The sequence below is a fragment of the Onychomys torridus genome, chromosome 2 (genome assembly GCF_903995425.1).
Source record: "Onychomys torridus chromosome 2, mOncTor1.1, whole genome shotgun sequence".
NCBI classification, from domain to species: domain Eukaryota; kingdom Metazoa; phylum Chordata; class Mammalia; order Rodentia; family Cricetidae; genus Onychomys; species Onychomys torridus.
Window position 1 is genome coordinate 78,819,151 of NC_050444.1, and position 26,472 is coordinate 78,845,622.

Genomic DNA, 26,472 nt, shown 5'->3' on the forward strand with positions numbered 1-26,472 from the left:
GGAACCAACTATGAAAATCCAGTCCCATGTTTCCTAAAGAAGACAGTATCTCAACAACGGGTTTCTTCATGGCTCTGCTGTATGCAGGCAGAAGGGCTCGAAGTTCCATTTTAAATGTCACCAGGACACTCTGTCCTTCCTTATTCACAACCTCCACCCCACCCCCGCCCACACACACCCAATGAAAAAGGTCACTCTCAGTTCACATGATGCTAAATCGTGCCTCTCTTGGGACAGCCAGGATGAGTGAAAGACCTCAGTAAAAAAGCAAGTGGGAAACCAGGGAAGGTCTTCTGGTCAGCCTCAGAAGCCCAGCACAGGAAGGAGGTAGGGAGGCTGGTGACCCTGACTGAGGAGTCCATTGTCATTTACTCTTCCACAAAGCACCCAAAGATGAATGTCTATGCTATTTCCAAGGTGAAGAATCTAAAACTAAAATGCCAAAATAAAGTCACTCATCTCACTACCATGTGTGCAGAAGTCTGTTTAAATCTAGATATTCTCTTCTGTTCTCTGACCTAGAATTCATCTGATATATACTAAGTTCCTTCTCTCTGTGTATTTATCTATCTATATTTTCTGTCTACCTAACACATATCTATCTGCATATGTATCTATAGCTATATAATGGAAATATTGAACTGTATTGCACTCTATTTATCTATCACCCACCCATCTACCTATTATATATATATATATCATCTATTTTCTACCTGCATATGTATCTATAGCTCTATAATGAAAGTGTTGAACTGTGTTGGAACAAAGGAAATTTCGCATTAGATCACGCTACATGAAAAATATTTACTTTTACTGATAGACTGAAAATGAAGGGAGCCATGGTCCTCATCTGTATACCCACTGATGAACTCACCAGGCTCCAGAGGATAATATCAATTCTATGATTACACAGACAGCCTGGTCAAACCAAGAGGGACACAGACAAAAAGATGTGACTGTGGAAAAGAGATTAGTAGGGAGGAGGTGGACAGAGGAAGTAGAGGGATAAGAGGTATGGATGAGAGCAGTCAGGATGCAGGATAAACATGTATAAAATTGTCAAAAGAATGAACTTAATTAGTAATAAATAAATATGGAACATATAGACTTTTAGAGCAACTGACAGATTCAAAGCAGATTTCTGAAGGAGCTAGTTTCAGTATCAGCCCTACAATAAAGTCAGAAAGGTCCATTCTCTTACCAAATGAAAATCAGCACCCTCTACCATTCTACATGGTGAAATTTGATTGATTCTAAGAGTCTCCCAGTCAAAAGTCTAAAACACATCAACAGATGGTGTTAAATGTGTATGTGCATATATATTCATTTGTATATTTTTATTATGGAATTATAATTACATCATTTCCTCCCCTTCCCTTTCCTCTCCTCAAAACCTCCCATATACCCGTCCTTGCTCTCTTTCAAATTCATGGCCTCTTTCTACATTAATTGCTGTTACATAGATATATTTATCTGTATATGCCTATATATTCTTAAATGCATGAATACACCCTGCTGCATCTGTGTAGTGTTACTTATATTTATGTTTTTAGGAATGGCCATTTGGTATTGCATAACCAATCAATGTGCTCTTCTTTGGAGAATATTATCTTAATAAATGTGTCCATTATTGGCTTTGGATATATATACCTCTGGGTTACAGTGCAGAACAGAGACAAGCCTATGATGTGCTTAAGGAATAATAAACCCATTTTAGATGGAGCAGAATAAGTGAGTGAAATAGTCTGACTTAAAGCTGAAGGACAGACTACAGTATAGTTTTGGAAGGGTGACAATGTTGGATTTCAGCTTTCTTAGACAGTGGGGATCCATCTAAAAGACTGATTAGGGGACTCAAAGTGACTACTCTGTAGGAGGAAGAACAGGATGTTGAAAGAGGAGAGAATGGTTAGGCAGTTTAACTGGGTACCTACTGCCTTCCTCCACAGAAAGGACGGCTCATTGTTATTGTTATATTTACTAACATCCTATGTCCAGGCTTGAGAAGTGCCACTTCCCTTTACCTTCAGCAAGAGACATGGCTTTTTTCCCCATGATTATTTCTCCAAATGGTTGTCAGTCTCCCTAGGGTTTATCAGTCCCCTGGCACACAAGCTCCACACACCCAGGGATGAGTCCTAACTGCAATCCCCAGTGCTTTGTTTACATCATCGTGATGTCTTTAGCATGGTGTGCCATAAATTTCTTGCCCCATCCTGTGGTCCTTCTTCCCCAGATGGACAGTCTTATGAAGAGTGACAGACACTGATACCTACATGGAAAGTAATTAAGAAAGTATGTAAGACAGGACCCCTCACCTCCTTCCACTTCCTGTCTGCCTTAAGACCCAGAAGCAGGGAATGGAGAGTGGGGGGAAAGGATGGGGGTGGGAGGAATAGGGGGTGGCAGGAATGGGGGCTGGGGGTGTTTCGTTTTATTTTGTTCCCTGAGATGGTACTTCTTGGCTTCACTTCTCCCTACAAAGAAATGTTTTGGTTCCCAGGCTAATCCCATCCTTAACAATGAGAACAGAGCCTAGCCACCTGGCTTGCCCAGGAAGTTGAGGGACACACAGACCTCACAAATTGAAAAAGAAAACAAAACCAAAACAGGACAAAAACCAGTGTTTGGGGATGACAAGCATTCCTTTGTTCAAGCTTGTATTGAGTTGTCATATAAAAGTCATTAACTGAACAAGTTGACTTTGGACTCAAGGAGTTTTAAATTCACTGTACAATTACACTTTTGAACTGTAGTTATGATTTGATGCTTTTTATCTTTTTAAAAAATAATAGCATAAAAATGAAATATACAAAATATTTATCTATAATACAACCTCTGGAACCTGACTTCATAAGAAAGAGAAACTGGGGCTTGATGAGGCGAGATGGCTCAGTGGGTAAGAACACTTGCTTTTTAGTCTGACGGCCTGAGTTCAGTCTGGACACACACCGTGATACATGGAGGAACTAAAGGTAATGAAATCTTTAAAGCAAAATAGAAGTGTAGTAAGCTTATCTTCTTTTACTTTTTCCTACTTATTTTTGAGCATCTGACCCCATAATTTAATAAGTGATCAAACTGTTAACTTTAATGTAATGATAAAAACAACACCAGTGAGTAAAAAGTAAACCGCTCTGTCTAGAGTGATAGGACTTTCTGATGGAAAGTCAGACTTCAGATTTAAAATAAAGGAAATAGCACTGGAGATAACATCAATTCTCTGTCTGTCTGTCTGTCTCTGTCTGTCTCTCTGTCTGTTTCTCTGTCTGTCTGTCTGTCTCTGTCTGTCTCTCTGTCTCTCTCTGTCTCTCTCTCTCTCTCTCTCTCTCTCTCTCTCTCTCTCTCTCTCTCTCTCTCTCTCTCACACACACACACACACACACACACACACACACACACACACACAAAATCCACCAAGGCCTATAGAAAACCACAGAAAACAGGATTCTCTCTACTTTATAAATGAGGAAACCTATATTCTTATTTTTGCATTTCTGCATTTTTTTTTAAAGAAATGGCATTGGATGTGACTTACTTCATAACCATAAATGAGAGAATACTAAGTCAGTACTGCACACAGACTTTGTGACTCAGCCATGACGCCCAGAGCCAGAGGACACCCATTATTATAACTGGGTGACCTTTGGCCTGTCCTAGAGTACAAAAGTCCTCTAATGAGGCAAATGTGTCTTAAGCTCCTCAAGGATTAGGGGATGTTAATTACCCACACTCTGATTGCAGCGACTTCAGACTTCAAACATTTTACACATAGTGAGATATACATTTTGTTAAGTCCACCCAGGTTTCAAGAAAGACATTTGGGAAATATAACTTGGAGAAAAAAATTGTAACACACATGGCAAACTCAAGATTCTATTCTTTCAAATTATAGGTAAAATAAAGATGTGGCTTTCTTTCTCTTCGAAAGCTGTTGTCAGGGGTGTTACTAAGTACAGCCGAGGAGAGAGGAGACACACGGAAGTAACCTTCACAGAGCTGCCATTCCTTCTCACAGATGCACTAGATAACAAACTGCCTCAAGAACATGGGTACCAGGAAAACCAGTCATACTTAGATTGTACTAACTGCAGGGAAAGATATGTCTATCTGACCCCATTACTGTATGATATTTATTTTCCCTTTTCTTCCTTTTCTTGGTAAATAATTACGTGTGTGCACGCACGTACACACACATTTACTTGTGCAGATGCAGAGGGGCCAGCAGATCAGCAGATGGTGTGGCTACCCTCCTCTACAAGTAGCCATTCCTTTGAAGTGGAGTCTCTCTCTGAACTGGAAGTCCACTTTTCCTTGGCTGGGCTGGAAGTCAGCAGGCCCCAGTGATTCCCTGGCCTCTGCCTGACTCAGAGCTGGACTTACAGGCATGGGTCAGATGCCTGACTTTATCCATGGGTGCTGGCATCTAAGTGCCTGTTCTCATGATAACAAAGCAAGTGCTCTTAACTGCTGAACTATATGCAGCTAGCTCCCTTTGTCCTCTGATATTTATATATTGGCTGTCCTGAACTCTTTTGTTATAAGAGTTTAGGTATAAGCACAGGCCAATCTATACTCTGTAAAGAGCTCTAAGAATGTTTATATAATAGTGCTATTTGGACATTAAAATACCTGCATAAATGACACCAGAATGTCTCTGATAGACTCTGAAGAATCCACTCTGTTTGAAGAGGGAGTCTAAGATCTTTCACCCACAGCCATGCTGCAGACATGCAGAGTACACCATGACCTCAGCATTGAACTGCTCAGGCTTACCTGCAGGGTCACAATTACATCATGTTATGTGTTCCCATGCCACTGTCCTCAGGAAGTAGTAGCAAGTGTAGGACTTTGAACTAGCCTTGTAGTGAGTGAACCAAGGTCAGGGAGGTGGCATTTCAAAAGTCAACAAGAGGAGAGTGAAAAGGAAGTACCAGACATGGCATGAGTCAGCTAGCAGCTCAGAGAAGCAGCGCCAGAGAAGGGAAAATATGCTCAGAGATGCGTTCTTTAAGGGAAGACATGTATTCTTGGTGCAAACAAAACAACAATAAAATCTCGGCGTGGATTTAAATAGGTTACATCCCATGCTTTCAAGTAAGACAACAATCCTTTTTGAAATAACACAGTCGAAGAGCTACTTTTTCTTCTGCAGTACGCAAACACCTGAACATAACAATAGAAACATCTAAGGGGACCTCCCACCCTGCCGAGCTCCCTTGTCCCACAGATGTGAGTAGACCTGTAACAAGATGATGATGATGATGATGATGATGATGATGATGATGATGATGCTTGGTTTAGTTTGTTTTTTTTTTTGTGGTTTTGGAGCCTGGACCTATAATCTCACACATGCTTACAGTTTGCTTCCCACAAATAGAATATGGCACTGTCTACAGGCTGTCACTCTCTTGATTAGGCTCTGTTAAATGGCAAAGACGAAGAGGTTTTGCAGATGGCATTAAATTCTCTTTAAGATGATCAATGGGGAGATTAATCCTGTGTCAACTGGACCTAATCAGTGAGTATACAAACAGGTAAAGGTCAGAAACTGGAAGCATCAGAGATGGACCCCGTGGCTGACCTGTACAGACACAAAGTAATTAATTCTGCTAGCAAGCTAAGCAAACTGGAAACAGCCGCTCCCTGTCAGATCTCCATAAGAGAATGTAGCTCAGTCATTGTGTGGACTTCACCTTCCAGACCCTGAGCACTTAACCATCTAAGACAAATCTTAGCTTTTAACCTATAGGAAGTACGCAATACTAGATAGCTATTTGAAAACCTATAGATTTGGAGTGATTTGCTATACAGCATAGAAAACCAATGCAACATCTAAAAAGAAGGAGGGTCAATTTGCATAAGAATGGCCTTCTATTAACTAAGAAGAAAATGCCAGGAACCTAAGACTCCCACATTCTACTTGGCCAAGCTCTCCCACAAGAGTGTTCCTGGTATTTCATTGGCATGGGTGCCTCCTCCATTTTTGAGGAGCTGCACTGAAGAACCAAGGCCATTCAGAGAATATCAGTGCTTGCCTCAATAAGCCAGACAATGTTGAACCTGGCCACTCTGTGGCCTCCACAGTTTTTCACTCAGTCACATTCTAGACTGTGAGTGACTCAGCATCATCACGATCTAAAGTCACCATTCCAGTAACTCAAGTCAAGGCTCCAACCGCAATTGATCGAAAGATTGGCTCTCCCTTTGCCTGCTACTCGGTTATGAAAATCGCCAACAGGCACACGACCAGAAACTTCCTAACAGACCTGAGTGGAAGAGACAATGTTCCATTCCCATTTTTAACAGTGTCCAAAACACAGTCTACAGCCAAGCTATTCAGCTGAGTGCCTGCTCCATAATAGCATGTTCTCTGTGCTCTGCACAAAATTACACCCTGATGATGTCTTTCCATGTGGCTGTGCCCAGAAAGTGGTCAGGAGGCAGCAGCACTCTTGCGTGGGTGACAGATGAGGCATGTGACCATTTAAAGGAAAGGAGAAATGGGGAATGGTTATCTGTTTTTACAGAATCATTTGTCCACCTATTGGAAACCAAGCTTAGATATTCTTCTTTTATATTTTTCTCAACTATGAATATAATGCTTTTGATATGCAGTCTAATTAAGGTCTGCAAAAAATTGTTTGTTTCTAATAGAAAACACTGACATTTTCTTCCAATTGCCTTAATTTTTAAACATCACTAAAATCACAGTAACACTTAAGGTACCAAACAAAACAGAATAGCAAATTTTTATAGCTTAGAAAAATTAAAGACTAGATCTCTTCTTTTGCTTTTTTGTTTCTTCCTTTCTTCAGCCCCTCCTCTTATACTTTTAACTCCTGAAATAATGAAGTCAGAAAAATAGCAAGTAAGAAGCAATCCACACAAGCCGACAAAGGCTGAGTTAGGGTTTGTGGTCCTGTAAGTGTTAAATTATCTTTAGCAGTCCACATGGTCTCTTGGAGCCTTGGGGGGTTTTCATTTGTTAGCATGTTTTGTTTTTTGTTTATTTTGTTGTTGTTGTTGTTGTTTAATGTGTATGCATACAACTATGCATGCGCACCATAAATGTACATTGTCCACGGAGGCCAGAAGAGGGCATCAGGTTCCCTGGAACAGGAGTTACAAATGGTTTGAGTCACCATGTGAGTGCTGGGAACTGAACCAGGGTCTTCTGCAAGAGCAGCAAGTGCTCTTAACCACTGAGCCATCTCTCCAGGGAGCAGAGCCTCAGTTTTATCATCTCCAAAAGGACAATTTCTCAAGAATTATAAGAAATGGTGATATTTGACATCCACCCTCAGAGCTGCTAGCTCGAGGTGGTTTCAGTTTCAGCATTAGATAGCCACATGGATAACGTCATGCCTTTGCCAAGAGGAGGCCAGCTAAAAATCCATAAGGAGAATCTGAATGAGATGGAAATGGGAGGAAACTCAGTGTGGAACAAGAAAGAAAGATGGCAGTGTCCACCTGAGACTAGGTTTTAAGAGAGTGTGCATTCCCCAACAGGAAAGCTCGGAGTATAGCAAAGAGATTCAAAATAATATTCTTGAGCATTAAGAATACTGAACTGACAAGGGACGGGAGCATCATCCAGGGATTCAATATGCCTGGGAAGACAGTTCAGCAAAGGCTCTGCCAAGTGAGCTGCACATCTGCTCCCAGAGTCTTAGGAACCTCTGATGGTGCCATGGTCCAGCCCAAGGAGACACATCTCAAGGAGCTGCAGAAACAAACCTGGTCCCTCCTCCAGGATGAGCTTTCTCACAGTGGGACAGCCATCTACCACAGCAAGGGAAAAGATGGGGCTTTTGGGTTTCAGATGAGAAATCCAGTCATTGGACAAAAGCATGGAGTTACATGATTTGTACTGACATCCTCGGCATCTCACACAGTGATCTCCTCTAACCTCTTGGGATTCTGCCCTCCTGCTCACTTTACAGAAAGAAACTGAATACTGTGCCCAAGTTGACTCCCTTGGTATGAGGATCAGAATACAGGAAGTAACCGTTAACTACCATGCTATACTGCACTCAGCTCTTAGGTTCCAGGATTTGGAAGACGTAAATTTAGACTTTATATGGCACAAAGTATTTCCAAGTGGTATATATATTTAAAACATGACCAGATGTATCCCTGTTTCTATTTATTCACAGTTCCTAAGTCACGGCTGTGTCCACCCTTTTTTCAGGAGGGTGTTTGCTAATGTTTATTCTCATGAACGATAGTAGTTACAAATTAAGAATGTTAAGAAAAAGTAGCCATTTGATTTGGACCTAGAAGCTGCAAAACAGCTTGTTCCTGTACCGCCAGCATCGAACGGACAGGAGCTTCCACACAGTCATTTAAGAAGTCATCATCTCGCAGTAAACGAGTACTTACATGCCATATTCATCTCAAGTCTATTTATACCACCAAAGGGAAAAGAGGGAAAATTTAAAGACCCAGTAAGTGTACAATATTCTATCATATTTATGTATTAAAATGTTGAGAAGGAAATATGTTTTCACAGATTCCTTAATGACATATGAAATTTTCCTTACTTTAAAAAAGCATCCGGTAAACTGCATACAGTACATGACTTCGGTTGTACTGATTTACATGAAGAAATCTAAATAGTATATATGTTTTAATGCTTAGATTTTTCTATAAGAAATAAAATTCTAAATTTTTTGAATGATTTCTATTGGTTTTCTTTTATTTCCAAATCAGAATGCACTGTAATTTTAAAAGTAACTGTTATTGAAACAGGATTCAGTACTTAAAGGGGTAAGTGATCCACAGATTACCCGAGTTCCCAAATTTTGCCTGCGCTGTCATGGCCAAGTTAATAGGTCATTTGCATACAGTGAGCCCACCGCTAACAGTCTCTGTCCTAGATCCGCTTCCAGCTTGTCTGTAGCTCTTCTGTGGTAGTTTCTTCCCTGCTTGCCTTCCATGCTAACCCCTGTTCATGCACAGCACCCTCCCCACTTCTCTGCAGGATTTCGAATGACAGGGCTCCATCTCATACATCTATCTGCGGCAGACTTTCTACCACTCCCTCTCATTATTTATTCAGATTTTTAGAGGGGCGAGAGACACTTCAACATCTACCTTCCCCATAGAAAGAAGTCATGTCACTTGAACTGAACGGTGTGTGCACTGTTGCAGTGTGGAAACAGAAGCAGGTCCAGTAGATAGCATTCCCAAACATATTAGTCATTCTTTCCTAGATTTGGGATTGTCATGGTTTGAGTGAGAAGAAGGCCCCCCACAGGCTCAGGTACTGGAACACTTGGTCCCCAGTTGGTGGCCCTGTTTGGGGAGGTGCTGCAGTCTTGCCAGAGGAAGTATAATATCATTGGGGGTAGATTTGAAGAGGTCACAGCCTTGAACCAGTTCCGTTCACTCTGCGCTTTATGCTGAGGTGAGGATGTGCTCTATCAGCTCCTGTTCCTCCCCACACCTGGAACTTGCTGCCATGCCTCCCTGCTGTGATGGATGCTTACCCCTCTGTCCCAATAAGCCAAAGTAAACTCTTTCTTATCTAAGCCATCTTGTTATGGTATTTTTATCATAGCAACAGAAAAATAACTAATACACAGATATACAGATGTGTATACACACATGTATGTATATCTCCACCTATCAGAAGCCTGACCCCTTTATATATATATATGTGTGTGTGTGTGTGTATATATATACACACACACACACACACACACACATATACACACATGCATATTATAATACACACATGCATATGGATCACACACACTTATTCCAGGAAAACACACACACACACACACACACACACACACACACACACACCCCTATATATAATTGCTACTATACAGACAAATCAAGCCTGGCTTTCAAAAAGCATACAAATACCATAACCCTTGCAGTTCCCTCCCAACACCAAACTATTAAGATTCTACAGGAAAAGAGGCTAGATTGCTCCAAAGAAGAGCATTCTGGGAAAACAGTTCCAACCAACTGCATCAGGATAAAGATGGTACCTTCATGTCTGTGAGCCCGAGGGAAGGCAGGAGAAGGTCGGGTTCAATGTGTGCCGGGCACTATGCAAAGCATTTGAACATACCTTGTTGCATTTTCCCATTGGCGGGAAAGTGCAATGGTGGGTTGAATGAGAAACGCTTCCATAGGTTCATGTATTTGAACACTTAGTCCCAACCAAGTTCATGGCGCTGTTTGGGAAGGTTATCGAACTGTTAGAAGGTAGAGCCTTCATGGGGAAGTATGTCCCTGGGGATGGACTTTGAGGGCTTATAGCCTGTCCCCACTTCCTGCCCTGAATGCAATAGGGTCCTCCAGCTTCCTGCTACCTGCCCTCCAATGTCCTCTCTGCTGCAGTGGACTTCACCCTCTGTAACTATGAGCCACAGCAAACCTTTCCCTTCCTAAGCTGCTTTTTGTCACAGCAACAGAAAAAAGTAACCGATCCAGGGTTCTTTGTATTAGACGGGCAACAGAAACTCCAGGAAGAGCAGATCCATTACCTGTCACCGGGTTAATGTATCAGTATAATTGGGACTTTAAACCCAAGTACATGTGGATCCAAATCTCAAACTCTACACCATATTGACCCGAGAAAAGGAAAAGGGATGGTCCACTCCTGGGAAAGAGTAAAGTCAGTGTTCCCTTCTCAACAAAAGTCCTCACACAGACACAAGTGACTGTTACTGGACTGATACAACACCAGGCATTGTGTTCCATCTCTTCTCCTGAGGGGAAGAAAGCACCCTAGAACAGCATCAGATCTCATGCCTTTATGAAATATGCTTACAGATTGTGATTTCTGAAGGTATCGCTGTAACCATGTGCACTCTTCAGTCATAAAGTTGCACGTGACGCATTTTCCTAGGGTGTTTGTGGGGTGTTTACCCACCAACCCCACGGCTCCCCAGAGTTTTCTTGAGTGTGAGCAGCAGGAAATATTAGACAGAAGGATTCAGATTGAGAAAATAAACGGATACAAAACAACCTCGAGAGGGCCTGGAACCTTTTCCAACTGGCCCCGACTGTCTCTGCCCCATGGTATTTATAAAGACGTCAAGGGGTGGAGCAAAGACCTCCTCCCCCAGCATGGCCAAGTGCAGACCATTTCAGACACCTGCACTCAGGCCTGTGGCCCTAATCATCCTCTATGCGGACCTGCTGGGTAAAGCCACGAGGAACCCAAAAACAGGCTCCCACAGGTGTTGTAACTGGAGTCGTCATTTCAAAGACTTTTTGAGAACAAGCAATCTGTATAAAAATATCAATTTTCAGTGATAGGAAGTTCTCCAGGTCTCAAGAATTTTATCTTTGTAGTTTCAAGCTTTGTCTAGAAACTCTTCAATCCTTTCCAGTTCTCTCTCCTCCTCCTCTCTCACATAACGCAGGCATGCAAACGGATTTGCTGGGGGCTGTCCCGGGTACTTTAAAGGGAACCAATTTTTCTTTTCTTTTCTTTTCTTTTCTTTCTTTCTTTCTTTCTTTCTTTCTTTCTTTCTTTCTTTTTTTTTTTTTTTTTTTTGGCCAAATTTGGTGAAAAAGGTGAAAGGTAGAATTTAAAATTGAACAAAAACAAGTTGACTACCAGGTCATTTAAACCAAAGCTAGAGACTGATGGCAATGTCAGGCCTGTGTGACTGACGTATTCATGTCTGGATGCCAACACAAAGATTCCACTACAGTAGGTCTGGGCAGAGACCCAATGCGATTTAACGAGCATCCCAGGTGACTCACACGCAGGTGGTTCTTGGACCACACTTGACAAAACATTGACATGGAATAGATAGGAAGTTGTCACAAAGGTTAAGTGGACGACCAAACATCACCCCAGCCAGCAAACAGCTAACTAGTTAGCGCCTTTCACACTATGGCATGTTCTCATGTGGCGTGCCTAACGTTTTTAAAATTTGGGGTCACTGCCCTGTAAATTGTAAGCTATATATAAGCAGCTGTAAAAGGCTGCAAGCTTGACACATGGACAGTGCTTCCTATAAAAAGATCTTTCTTGACCATCACATAGGATCATTAAGAAAGTATTTCCTGTGTCCGGCTGATAAAGGGGCAGAATTTCAAAGAGATTAATATTCTTGCTCAAAACTGGACTTGATAATTTTGGGCTTTTTTTAAAAATGATGACACAGAATTGGGTGGGTAAGGGAGGGTGGTAAGGAGGGGGTTGGTCTGGGAGGAATGGGGAGTGGTGAGTGAATGTAATAAGAATACATTGCAGGAAGTTCTCAGAGAACCAGAATACAAAGGGAGGAATTCTTGGTCAAAACCTTACCCATGTATGGCAAAGTAGAACTCAATAAATTCTGATAATTAGTGAGCACCTAACACTAGCCATCACCATCAACATATGTTTATAGAAACTCTCTTAAGACTAAAAAGACTGACCCAGCAAAAGTTAAAATTGGTCATGGGGAGGGGGGGGGTCAGGGGATTAAAAATAAAACTGAAATCAGCCAAGTACTATATAATTCAATATGATATACATTGAAAAATTAAGTAAAAATAAAAATTCATAATGGAAAATGATTTAGTTGTCAAAACTTATATTAAAATGAATAACATTTTAAAAATTAAGTCTTTGTGTAACTTATTTGAAAAGATTTAACACTGCAAATTTTTCAGTTAAATCAAAAAGTGAAGCAAACTGAAGATATTCTAAGTATGTCTATGTGTTAAACTACTGCCAAGATGGAAGTCAACTAACAATACACAGTTCAGAAAATGACCTCAACAAAATCCATCCCCATGTGGATTAGCATTCAAATATCCACAGTTATGAAGATAGGAAAAAAACTGTAATCAGAATCTAATTAAAACCATGGGCCAAATTATTGCATGACACAATTAGCCACATAGAAAGAGAACTACATGCTTGACCATAATAATAGTTATGAGTCAGTGACTGCCAAGCGATAGTATAGTTACTCTGTCACAGCGCCAAGCTGTTACGCCGTATGCTGCAGACAGAACAAAGCACACATGTGGAAATATATTTCCTGCCCCCATTTCCAACTTCAGTATGTATTGTTTCATGCACAGATGCATTAGTGACAGATTCCTTGCTTCAGAGGTGGAAAAATCTAGGTTAAACTAAATAAAACACTAGAAAATTCTAGTACAGAACTTCATTGGTCTTACTGCTGTACCACACTGGCACAGTAATCTAGAGCACAGCAGTATTACTGTCACACTGTCTCCTGCATCTGCTCCCATTTTAAGTAATCATTCTCAGTTATTAGTGGTTTTAAATACTGTGGGGTATATGCTTGGAGACTTAGAAAGTGTTTGCCATGAAAACATCTCCCCTTTTACTAAGTCAGATAAAGACGGGGCTTCATCTCCACAACAGTTGTTTATTTAATCACTACACCACACACACACACACACACACACACACACCCCACAAACACATGCACCACACACATGTGCACCACACACAGGTGTACACTCCTCACACACATATCACACACACACACACACACACACACACACACACACACACATATGCACACCACACATTCTTTGCAGACTGTCTATGGCATCTCCGTTTTTGTTCAGAAACCCACGGACTGCAGCGTGGGCCACAGCATAGCCTTTCCTTTCGAACCAGGCCAGCGTATGAAAGGGCCACGCTGGACACCACAGAATCAGCAAGGTCAGCTGAGCAAATCACTTTCCAACAAAATGGTGACTCATCAGTTGTAAGCACAACACGTTGTCCCCAGGTCTCTGTTGTGGGTCCTTTAAGGCTAGGCTCCTTTACACCTAATTTCACTTTTCCTAGGAGAAAAAAAAAAACCACCTCCAGTGAATGAATCCACATTTGCCACATAGAGAAGCTTTCTGAGGCACAGACATGCCCATTGAGAATGAACTCATGGAAAGCCTACTTAACATGCACTGCTCTTTGTGTAACAAAAGTCTACTTAGGCAGGGTAAATAGGTGAAGCCATGAATTTCCAGCCTCCTGATGCCAAATTAAATCCCATTTCTTCAAAAAGACCCTGTTATTGCTGTATCACCCTGTGAGAACTTCGTGTTTGCTTTGGACCATTATGATATGTCCACTATTGATGAAGGAGACCTGCCAGGGTTTAAGTAAAGCTGTGACCACACTCAGTCTAGACTCTATCATCTTCGGGCAAATACATGAATAAAAAGCTTCTCAGAGGCTCAGGCTGTAGCTTAGACCACAAAGAAAAAATACCCAAGTTATAATAAACACAAGAAAACAAATCTTTTACTAGCCTGGCATGGCAGATCACATGTATGATCCCAACCTAAGAAAGGCTGAAGCAGGGCTGTCATGAGTTCAAGGCCAACCTAGATTACACGGTGAATTTCAAGCCTTTGAATAGTATAAGACCCTATCTCAAAAATGTAAAAAATAGGTTTTTGCTTATGTGACAAGCAAATATAATTAAAATGCTTCTTTTCAGATAGTAGGACAAAGAATGCATAAAAGAAGGGAGCCGGGCCATGGTGGCACACACCTTTAATCCCAGCACTCAGGAGGCAGAGGCAGGTAGGTGGATCTCTGTGAGTTCGAGGGCAGCCTGGTCTACAGAGCGAAATCCAGGACAGGCACCAAAACTACACGGAGAAATCCTGTCTTGAACCTCCCCACCCCACAAAAAAAAAGAAGGAAATAATTCCATTTTGACCCAGAGGTGTGCAAAACCATTTGTTCACAAACAAGTGCATGCGTAATTTCTGAGAAACAACCATACAGTTCTCTCATTAGAAAGGACCCTTTATTTATTTCCAGACAACTCTAAATAAAAATTAGAAATAGTAAATAAGTATATTAGTTACCTTCTGTTGTTGTGATAAGCCATCATGACAAAAAGCAACTTATGGAAGAGAGAGTTTATTTTGGCTTATGGTTCTAGGGGGAAAGTCCATGAAGACAGTTGGAGCAAGAATCTGAGTGCACATGTTCAGACATGCTATAGAATGAGGCTATGAAATCTGAAAGCCTGCACCACGCCCCACCGCAAGAGTGTACCATTTCGCCAAACAGCATGCCAACTAGGGGCCAAGTGTTCAACACCTAAGCCTATAGAGCACATTTCTCACTGAAACCACTATAATAAATTAAGCCCTTTCTGGGCCTAAATTTATCACCAGGATAATATGGAAACACAAAGAAAAAAAATGAACTCAATAGAATAGGTTCCCATCTAAAATTGCTTTATAAAATACCCAATGAATTTCCATTAAATTTGATGTCCAATTGAATTTGAATAGATGGATAACAAATGTTACCTTTTACAACAGCCATGTGCTAACAGCAGACTTCTCAGAACATATCCCCATCATTCAACTATATACTTGTACAAGTACATCATATGCAATAATTTTATTTACTAAATTAGACAATCCAAGTTTATGAGCATGTGTGCATGCATGTGTGTATGTACCCCAGGTGCATACATATTGAGTCTATCTGTATCAGAAAATCATAAATTGTGTTTAGTGTTCCAAAGATCTGAAATATACATCTCTAGATATAACAGCTGTCCTGAAACTCGCTTGCTGTAATAATGATAAGGAAAATCAATGACTGACATTCTGAAATCCGCAGTTCCACACAGCCACATCAGCCTGTAAAGTACCACAGTAAACTATGTTCCTATCATGCTTCAGATGTAGGTGTCAAGTTTTCACAGTAATGATCTTCCAGGTCATAAAACACATACAGTTCACTATAAAGCCCTTCCTATTCTCCATAGGATATTAACTTGTTCATGTAGAAAGTCATCCCAGGGGCTGGAGAGCACTTGCTGCTCTTGCAGAAGACCCAGGTTCAGCTTCTAGAACTCAGATGGCAGCTCAAAACCACCCTAACTCTGGTTCCAATAAATCCAATGCCCTCTTCTGGCTTCCATGAGCATGAGGCTTGAGCATGGTACATGCATACATGCAGGCAAATGCTCATACACATAACATTCAAAATTAAAAATCTTGAAAAAAGAAAGCTATTTCATTTCTTCTAGACTAGTACCCATTCAAAATCCATCTACTTTGTAACTATTTGATACTAATCTACTTAGAGTCTAATATATATTACATTAAGAGAGAATAGGTTATAGTAATGCAAAATATGATGATTTCAAGATACTGAGTATCTATAATAGACAGATGATAAATAGATGATAGATAGATAGATAGATAGATAGATAGATAGATAGATAGATAGATAGCTTATATGTAGATAGGTAGATAGATAGGTAGGTAGATAGACAGGCAGACAGACAGATAGATAGAGATAGAGAGATAGAAACAGAGAGAATACTTTACACCAGTGTAACATATATGTAACATGAGAATAAAAAATATTGTTTGACCATCATGGAAGATTCAAATTATATCTCCAAGAACTTATATGGAGAGTCATAACCCTAATAAAGATTACTGTCATATGCAAATGATAAAATAATTACATTCTCAGTGAAATGACTGTATTTGTTTTTTTTATTAAACTCGGTATATAAAGAATATCTAACAGAAATAATTCTTTCCCCTACATGTGCTTGGTAAGCCTGTAGGCCTCATATAAGATGTAATTCCAACTCCATCTGTACCTTGAAGCCTTTCCAGACATTGCTCAGGTGCAATGTGACATTCCTACAGTCCTTGTACATGTTACCACATTATACTGTTTTATTTGCTATACTACTATTGAAATTACTGAAATGGGAGTCTGTGAGAACAGGTCCTATTTTTCACTGGCCTTTGCATTCCTCTTTATTAACAGAGGACTTAGAAGACCTTCAGTTCATGTGTAAAAATAAAATATTATGAACAATTTCGAACTGGGCCTTAGCCTAACAAATATCCTCAGCAGTCAGGATATGGAACTGCTTTGTGAGAACCACCTTCTGACAAATGTCCCTCGAGTAGACAATGAATCACACTGAGTCTCAGGCTACACAGATACATTTCTATTGTAATGAACCAATCTATGCAAAGCCCCTGAGACAGGGTTTATTCTATCATCCAACAGTCCTATAGGGTTTCACGGTATAAGATCTCATTTACACGATACCATCATGAAATGTCCAAAGTGAGTCTCAAAAGTGAGTGTGAGGTGGCACTGGAAAGCAGACAGGCTTACTCCTTTTCTTCCTAGAATGAAGCTACATTCAAGGTCCCATAGGCGGTCACACTGTGAAGCTAGGAGCAGCTGAGGACTGCACATGGTCTCCTGATCCTATCTGTGGTGCTTTGGATGAGAAAGTGTCTTGGGCATTTGAATACTTGATCCTGAGGTGGAGGGAGGGACTGTTTGGGAGAGGTTTAGGGGGGATAGGAGGTTTAGGTTTAGCTTTCTGGAAGAAGTACATCACCAAGGGCAGATTTTGATTTAAAAATAAAAAATTAAAAAAAAAAAAAAAAAAAGCCTACCTTCTTCCAGTCACTCTTTCTCTCTGTTTTGTGCTTGGGATTGAGATGTGAGCTCTCAGCTTCTTGCTCCTGCTCTGCCATGACCACCCCTTGCGGCTGTGCCTCCACTCTGCCATCACCTGAGGACTTTTATCCCTCCGCCACAACAAGCCAAAAGAAACTCTTTCTTCTTCGTGTTGTCTTCAGTCACAGTGCTTTACCCAGCACCAGAAAAGGGAGCGATACACTGTAGGTCACAAATCTAACAGTTTACCCATGTACTCCAGCCTTCTATCACTTTTACCACTCATCAAAAGGAAAGAGAAAGGAGTTAGATCTGCATGGCTTCTGGGCTGCTAGCTGCACCACAGCTGTTGCAGACCCACCTACAAAAGACAACGGCACTCAAAGAGATACTGGCTAAGTGAAATCTTTCACTCCCAAACATTTCTTAATAGCCAATCCCATTTATATTTACCTATGGGGAGTGAAGCAGATCAAAACTGTCATTTCCTTTGTGTGGAAAAGGCAAAGACATTCACAATGAGATGTATAACCTACTCCAGAGCCAGCTGCTCAATAAAATACAATGGTCTTTTATACTGTGTCAGAGAAATGAAACACCGCCATTGTGTGCAATCGTGGGTTTGTTGCGTGGGTAGTTGTGGACATGAGTGTGTCTGAAAAAGATGGAGGGATAGTTGCTTGTGTGGCTAAGACTCACTAGCCTGGGACACCTTTCTTTCCTATAGTAAATGTTCTCTGGGACAGGCTGAACAATGTACTTCATATAAAGAAATCAGTTCCTATAACCCTAATTCAAAACAGAGGTTAAGGGAAGTTGAAGTTATTTTTTTTAGGTCCTGGGAGCTTGTGGTGAGAAGCCAAGATTCAAACTGTCCCATCTCACTCCAAATCTAAGTTTATAACCCCTGGAAAGAGTGATTGCCACCTTCTCAAAATCACCAAAGTAAAGGAACATGCGCATCTTTTATTCCATTTAAGGATGGGAAGAATGACCTTAGTTAGCATTCAATGTCTCAGCTTAAGAGGCCTGAGTCACTTCTACAGACCTAAAATAAGAAAGAGCTCCATGAAGGATCATCTGTCCACACCTCAAAAGGAACTCTGTTGGGTCCATGTGGTCTGGGGGTTTTGTTTCTGTTTGAAGGTTTCTTCGGAGTAAAAATATTTGAATGGAGATGGACAAGAAAGAATACACAGAGCTCCCGTTGGAAAGGTGTTTTCTCTGGGGCTTGGGGCTTGGGGCTGGGGCAGCATTACGTCTGCAGAGTGTCTCTCCTGGCCACCACTCATAGGGCCAAGTCAACCCAGGGACTGGCCAAACAATCAAGGCTCTCATGAATGATCCCTCAGAATCTTCTTCAAAGAGGCCTTCACAGGGATGCCACTGGAACCCAAGGACACTTGAGGTAGCACTAATTCCCTTCCACAGTGCAGGGTGTGTATGTAGCTCGGTCACCTGCGGCCAGGGAAGAAGAGACTCTGTGTCTATTCCCTTCTCTGTGCAGCAGGACCAACTGGGAAGTCCTCCCTCACTGCCACCCAGGTTTCCATAAGAAAATAAAATGTCAAAACTGACTTCTCAGAGATGACTGTCAATAAAGGCGCCACAGCGTTTAATGCTCAACAGAGCATCATAATATGAATCACTGAGAAGAAGGCACTTTGTACAGAGAGAACAGTCCTTGTTTGTGTTCTGATGCTATTTCTAAGTTTTCCACTAGAAAGATCTCCAGGTTTGCCATCCTATCCTTAACAATCTTATTCATAAAATAAATAGAACCTTAAGGAATCTTGAAAATCAAACTGGCCAACTTATCTCATGGGTAAAGGTACGAAGACATAAATGAACACAGAGAGGATGTAATTTGCCCATCGTCACCCAGATAATCAAGGCCAACATCGGGATCTAAGGCAACCAAGCTAGTGAATAAAAGTGAGAACACACACACACACACACCCGAATAAAACCATTAATGCCACACTGCTACTAAGAAAGTCAACACAATTGTAACATATGTCAGAGCTACAAAATATGCAAGCAATTCAGTTTTGAATGTCATGTGTCAACGCCTCAGGTCAGAGACTACCAGCTGGTTATAAAGAGGCCAAAATCAAAGAAGCCCTTCCCATGGGACCTTGCTACCTTCACAGCCCTAATGTTTCAAGCCAGTTCCAGCTAGCCACACAAATACATACTGGTGTTCAGAAAGAAGGAAATGACAGAAAATGTGGGTGGAACTGGGGTGCAGAAAACAACATGCCTATCAGTACTCTGGATCCTGGGTTGGGTTGTGTGCCAACTGAGAAGGAAATCATTCAATGTGAGAGCTTCACACTCATCATTTGAAAGATGAAGGAGGTAAATGGACTGGTTTTTTTAAAGACTCTAAACTCTGAAATTCTGAATAAGGACAGACAATTGTCTTCAAAAAAATAATTCTTCCTGTCATTTTTATGTAGTGGAACAAAACTGGTGTGGACCTTCACACTGAAAAAGCAAAGGACAGGAACCCAGAAAGTATGCACATGAAAAAAGAACCATATGTGCCTAGTCTCCTAAGGATGTGTGGGGTCGTACCTGTGGTACCAACCAGCCAGTGTCTGCTTTTGCTACTACAAGAATCTTGGTTTGGGTCACAGTTTGTGTACTGCCCTACCTATAAGATCTGATGCTCATTTTTACTTGTACTTCAGCATTTCCTATCACTCACCCTGAAGCTCAAACTCCACAGGATGTTTTGAAGGTTTCCCTCATCTGGTCAATACTCTATCTAGCATATCCACTGCATGCAAATCATACCTGACTGCTTTTAGTTCCCCAAGGGTGATAACCATTGCTCACACTATTCCCTGCCCCACAACAGCCCCACAACAGCCCCACAACAGCCCCACAACAGCCCCACAACAGCCCCACAACAGCCCCACAACAGCCCCACAACAGCCCCACAACAGCCCCACAACAGCCCCACAACAGCCCCACAACAGCCCCACAACCCTGGGCCTCCACACCACAGTATGACAAACTCCTCTTCTACACCTGTCAAGAACCCACTCAAGGTAAAGTGCATGACACACAAGCATGAGGACAGGAGCTTGCATCTGGCACCCATGAAAAGGCCCAGTGCTGAAGAGGCTGAAGAGGCAGAACTCAGGGGAACCTTGGGCTTGCTAGCCAGCAAGTCTAGCTAATCATAGCTCTGGGCTCGGTGAGAAACCCTGTCTCAAAACATAAGGTGAGAAAGCAATTGAGGGAGACACATACTGTCAAACTGTGGCCTGTGTATGTACACACATGTACACACACACACACACACACACACACACACACACACACACACACAAAATCTACTCAATATTGTCTCTTCTGGGAGTCCTGCCCTCCCATCACTCAGGGTCCCCCTATCCCTACCAAAACAAGGAGCCAACTGCTTTACAGCACTTTCTTAGCTTCTCCAACATAAGCACTACAAAGGATTGTCCTCATTGGTCTGCTTACCCCTTAATGTATTATTAGCACTCATCAGATTTACTGAATTAAAGTGAAAGAACTCAAGGTCAGCACCCTGTGGTAAAAGTGCAGAGAATCCAACCCTACAGCTGAATTCCATTTTGCCACTTAAAAAGAGAAAGACCTTCCACAAATTACTCACCATATACTAACCAGGCACTTCAAGGTAAAATGGGGGGAAAATGAAACTTTCTCTAATAGTTAATCCAAACAACACTTAAGAGTGGTGGTGAGTGTTGACTCTGGCACAAAGTACCTATATAATAATGAGTAATTTATCCTTACTGGTGACCACTGGCTATTGAAATGTACCAAACTAGAAAAAAAAAAGTATTTTTTTGTCAAGAAAGATGACCCTGACGCCCTATATTTATTCTACTTTATATGCCTCTCCGGGATCAGATGTCAAAGCCTCCACACCATCCCCAGGATTTTCCTTCCTGAATTCTGGTTGTCCTCTTGGCTGATTGTCCTCAGTAGAAGTATCACCACAAATAACAGAGCAAGAAAGGAAAGGACTCACATCCTAAGACAGCCTGTGGTCAAATAAGGAAGAACGCCTCCTCTGCCTGAGTCACTGGGGGAGCCGACTCAAGGAATTCTTGGTAAAATGTCAAGCAGATGGAAGCCTGACCTGGGGGGTTGGGGGAGAGGTTCTCCCTAGCTTCACACTGGGACAAGGAACAGGGGAATCAACTACACCTTGAACAAAACATTCCCTCAGAGAGAAGCAACTGGTTTATTGGTGCTGCAATACCAAACTACAGGAAATGGTGGACAACATGTGAATCCTGAGGGTCATTAGTAGAAAGAGAAAGAAAAAGAACACAACTCCAAGGCTTTCTTTGCCCCTGGAAATAAGGCAAAGGTGGGGTTTAGCAGTATCAAGGAAAAGTATTAGGATCAACACAAAAAGCCCATTGGTCTGCAAACTCTCCTAGAAGACATAGGATAGTTTTACTCTTGAAAGGCAGCATGATATGGAGGTAAAACACACACAGATCATGGAACCCAAGTCATGAGTCATATGAAATTCTAGTTCCTACACTTACTACCTTTGAGTAAGCTACAGAAGAGTCCCTAGACTTCCCTTTTCACCACCAGGGAAAAGATAGCAAAGTGATCATGGTACCCATGTTCTGGAGGGTTGTCATTTCCAAATCCAAACCTCAAAGGTACTCTGAGTGCTGGACAAGCAAGTAATGCTGCACATATTTGAAATGAAATTCTTATTAAGACCTAGTACTCACTCAAAAGCAGCTATCTACATGTTCATGCTTCCTAACCAATGCTGCCATTGTAAAACTCCAAGATGTGTCTTCTTTAGGCACTCAGTTGTTGACCAATAAATGCTTGTTGAACATGAACACTGAACAGGTCTAAATGCCATTGACCATTCTCATACAGCAAAACCAAAAGCTTTTCCACACAAGTGATAAGTCAAAGCCAGCCCAGAATAAATCAAAATAAAATTGATTTGTTATTAACTGAATACCCACAGTAGCTAGTCATTTTCTAAGTTGTTCACATTCTAATTAGAAGTCATGGACTATTAGTCAGTGTGGTAGGGCAGGTCTTTAATTGAAGCACTCAGGAGGATGAGGCAGAAGAATTATGAATTCAAGGCTATCCTGGATTACATGGTGAGACCCTGTTTCAGTAAAAAGCTGGCTTTATTTTAAACTTATGGAACATAACAGAAGTATAGGCAGGTGTGTCTCCCTTTATAGCTGACTAAAGTGATATGATAGTGAATTCACTGAGGCTCTCTCTGTTCTTCCATCTTGAAAGCTCAGGAACTTGCTTTTCCTACCATATCCATTCATTCATTCATTCATTCAACAATTATTTGTTCAGTACCTACGTTGACCCAGACAGCTATAAAAGACTACACAGAGCATTCAATAAAACAAAGCATTTGATCCTGCTGTCCTTCCCCAGGCTGAAAATCTTCATAGATCATAATTTTCAGATATTAAAAAACATTTGTGCAAAAACTAAAGTCAAAAACCCAGATTATCAGTCAATTAATTTATAGTGAAATGATCATCAGGCCAATGACAATGCTCATTTCCACAAGATGAACCCAAGTCTTCCAAATAACCAGACCCACCCCTTCCAGCAGGAGAGCGAATGGCACAAGAGACATTGGGCATTACTGTGACAAAAACCCAACTCTTCTGGGCTGTGAATTTTCTATTCTGGGCTTTCTACCATTCCCCTATGCATATCCTACACATCCTCTCACTCTCTCTACTTTTCTCAAATAAGGTTGTTATTCATTTACTGAACTCTATTCCCTAAATTACAATCATATTCTCATCTTGCCTCACGCATTATTTTCACGCATCATTCCAATTGGAGTTTTCCATGTTCTAAAACATCTTCCATTCCCTGGCCACAGAATGATTATTATTTATTCCAGAGAAAGGTAACTGCATTTGGTCTTCATGGAGACTGATAGTAAGACACTACTTCTGTTACACACACACTGGAAATTTGTGTGATGGGTGGTGGTAGTGTTGCTTAAGGTGGAGGAAAAACAACCCATTGAGGCACAAATGTTAATTTTACATGAATCATTAAATGCAGTATGTGATGTGGATATGCTGGATCTTATGCAAAGGTCAAGATTAAAGCAAGAACTTGGTGGGTTCATAGTCCCATTACCACAGTCATTTAGTCCTCTGTGAACTAATCAGTGACATTAAAATAGAAGAGACACACACCCATGTCATAGTGACCATCAACATTTAGATGGCCAGCAAACAAATGTCTAAGTCAAAACGGAAGCAAAATGTTACAGGTTATACATTTCATCTCACACACAGACCATATCCATGGTAAACCGAAATGTGTTTTCTTCAGATCAGGTGAAGCTGTCTGGTGGTATAGAGATGCTCAAAGGCTTTGCTAGAATTAAACAAGGAAGAAGCTTCTTTTGTGCTCACTGGACTTTGGATGGAATTAGACACCTCATATCTGAGGTGATGGTGTCCCCAGTGAGGATGCTTCTTGAATGTTCAGTTAGTTAGACAGGGGTTCAGGTGGGCTGTTGAGTCTATGGCCTAAATCTCATTCTCACAGGTCTACAGTGCACACTCAATACAGCCATAGAGGATCATCATGACATGCTTGCCCTGACCCAAAAGAACAGAGTAAAGGCTTTTTCAGGGATGCTAACTTACTTAAGGGTAATCTGTGCTCCATCTCCTTCCATGGACTAAAATGAGTGAGAACCACAGTTTCAGAGATGCCACATAATCCCAGGTTATTTACCCTACTGTGCTTTCCAGAGAGCAGAGGATTACAGAACTTTTCCACTCAATTTCTGTAGCAAAGTTGAAATCAAGTTTGTTTGTCTGTGTGTTTGCATTGTTAGGGATCTAATCTGGGGTCTTAAACCTGCTAGAAAAACAGTCTACCTCTAGACACCAAATGAAACTCTCAGTACCAGGAATGGGTTATCTCTAATTGGGTTATTAGCCAAAGGGGCCCCATGGAAATTCCCAAACAACCCAGGATATTGTCAAGGCTATTGGTTGATCTTCACAAACTGATAGTAAGTCCCTTATTGCTGAAGACAACATCTACACAACTCACTTAATAGGGAGAAGTAGAGCTGGTGCCTACCTGTGGTGATGTTTTATTTGTGCACCCCAATAAAGCTTATCTGGGGATCAGAGGAAAAGGCTAGCCACTATACTAAACATAGAGGTCAGGCAGTGGTAGCACATGCCTTTAATTCTAGCATTCAGAAGGCAGAGATCCATCCAGATCTCCATGAATTCAAGGCCACACTGGGAACAGAGCTAGGTGTGGTGGTACATGCCTTTAATCCCAGTGCTAGTTAACCATAAAGGTCTGGAGGTCTGTACAGACAGACAGGAAGTGATAGAGATGGGTAGAAAGAGGAAATGATGTAGCTGGGTGGAGAGAGGAAGTAAGATGGCAGAGCACTAAAGGTATATAGGCATAAGTATACAGGAAGTAGATCTCTCTGGAGGCTGAGGAGTTGGTAAGGTGAGGTTGGCTGTGGCTTGTTCTATTCCTCTGATCTCTCAGTTTTTACCCCAATATCTGGCTCTGGATTTTTTATTTATAAGACTGTTTAGCAATTTGTCTTACATCTACCCAGAACTTTCATCCCTACTGACTAGTGTTCATGGTACTGAAAGGTACTCGGCACTCTAGTAGAGGAGAAAGGTAACCACCAACTCAGCTACAAGCCCTTCAGTCTACAATGATCATCCACCTACAAGACATGCTAGTGCAGTAGTGGCACAAAAGTTGAGGGAGTAACCAACCACTATCTGGTTGGGTTTAAGACCCACTCCATGAGACCCATGTCCAACACTGATCAGGTGGCCAAGAACCCTAGACTAGATAGGCCACAGACCTAGGGGGAAACCATGTACTCCTGTTCTGCTAAGGAAGTACAGCAATAAAATGACTCCTAATGACATTCTGATATACTTATATATCAGTGATCATGAGAGAAGCTTCCTCCTGCAGTAGATGGGAACAAATAAAGAGACCCACAACTGGATAATGTACAGAGAATGAGAGACCTTGGAATACTCCATCTTAAATGGGATGTCTCCATTAAATTCCTCCCCTCAGGGCTCAGGAAACTTTGCAGAAAAAAAAGGTGGAAAGATTGGAAAAACCAGTGGGGATGGAGAACACCAAGAAAACAAGGCCTTCTAGACACAACATGCCCATATGAACTCCTGGAGACTGAGGCAGCATGCACAGGACCTGTACAGGTCTAAGCCAGATGGGGTCCCAGTGCTGAGAGGGGAAATGGACACAAGCCCCCATCCCTTACCCAGAAACTATCTCCATTTGACAACTGCTCACAAAGGAAAAGTTAAGTTTTCTCCAATAAAGTCTCACTGGGTGTACAAACCACACTTAAGGGCAGGCCCCAGGCTCAGAAGCAGATGGCCAACACAAAATTCTCTCAATAGTACTTTGGGAGTGTTGTTATCTCATAATTCTTTATCTGGGATTTTTTTTAACGTTACAGGTCTTTTGCATATGTACTATGGTTTCCCAGTTGTGTTTCTATGGGATTTCTGGGTGTGCAAGTGTGTGTGCATCTGCATCTCTACACGCTTCGTGTGCTGTCACTTGGGCTTTATTCTTGTGTTTATTTTCTCCTATTCTTTTTTGTTTTTTAGTTGCCTGTTTATTTTCTGATGACAGAATGAAAGGCTGTGGATTTGCATCGGGGGAGAGGTGAGAAGGGTCTGGGAGGAACTAGAGGAGGGGAAATGACCAGAATATACTATATGAAAAAATAAATTTTCAATAAAAGAGTAAAGGAAAAAAGAAGAGAAAAGTTAGTCTACCACACAACCATATCCCCAGCCACTAAAGAAGCTATGGTTTGTTTTTCTTACAAGCATTTTGTTGGTGGCATGTTTTGTTTATATGGGTGTGCTTTAAGATTAATAAATGTGATCAAACATTAACCTCAATACAGTCTATGAATAAGATGTGATTCAATTAGGTAATTTTTAAAC

General features: G+C 41.4%; 1 protein-coding gene across 4 annotated transcripts in view; it reads right to left on the bottom strand.

Annotated features, from left to right (window-relative positions):
• Positions 1-26,472, bottom strand: part of Lpar1 (lysophosphatidic acid receptor 1) — a 119,635-nt gene that overhangs the window by 23,117 nt on the left and 70,046 nt on the right. The gene's annotated exons all lie outside the window — the stretch shown is intronic.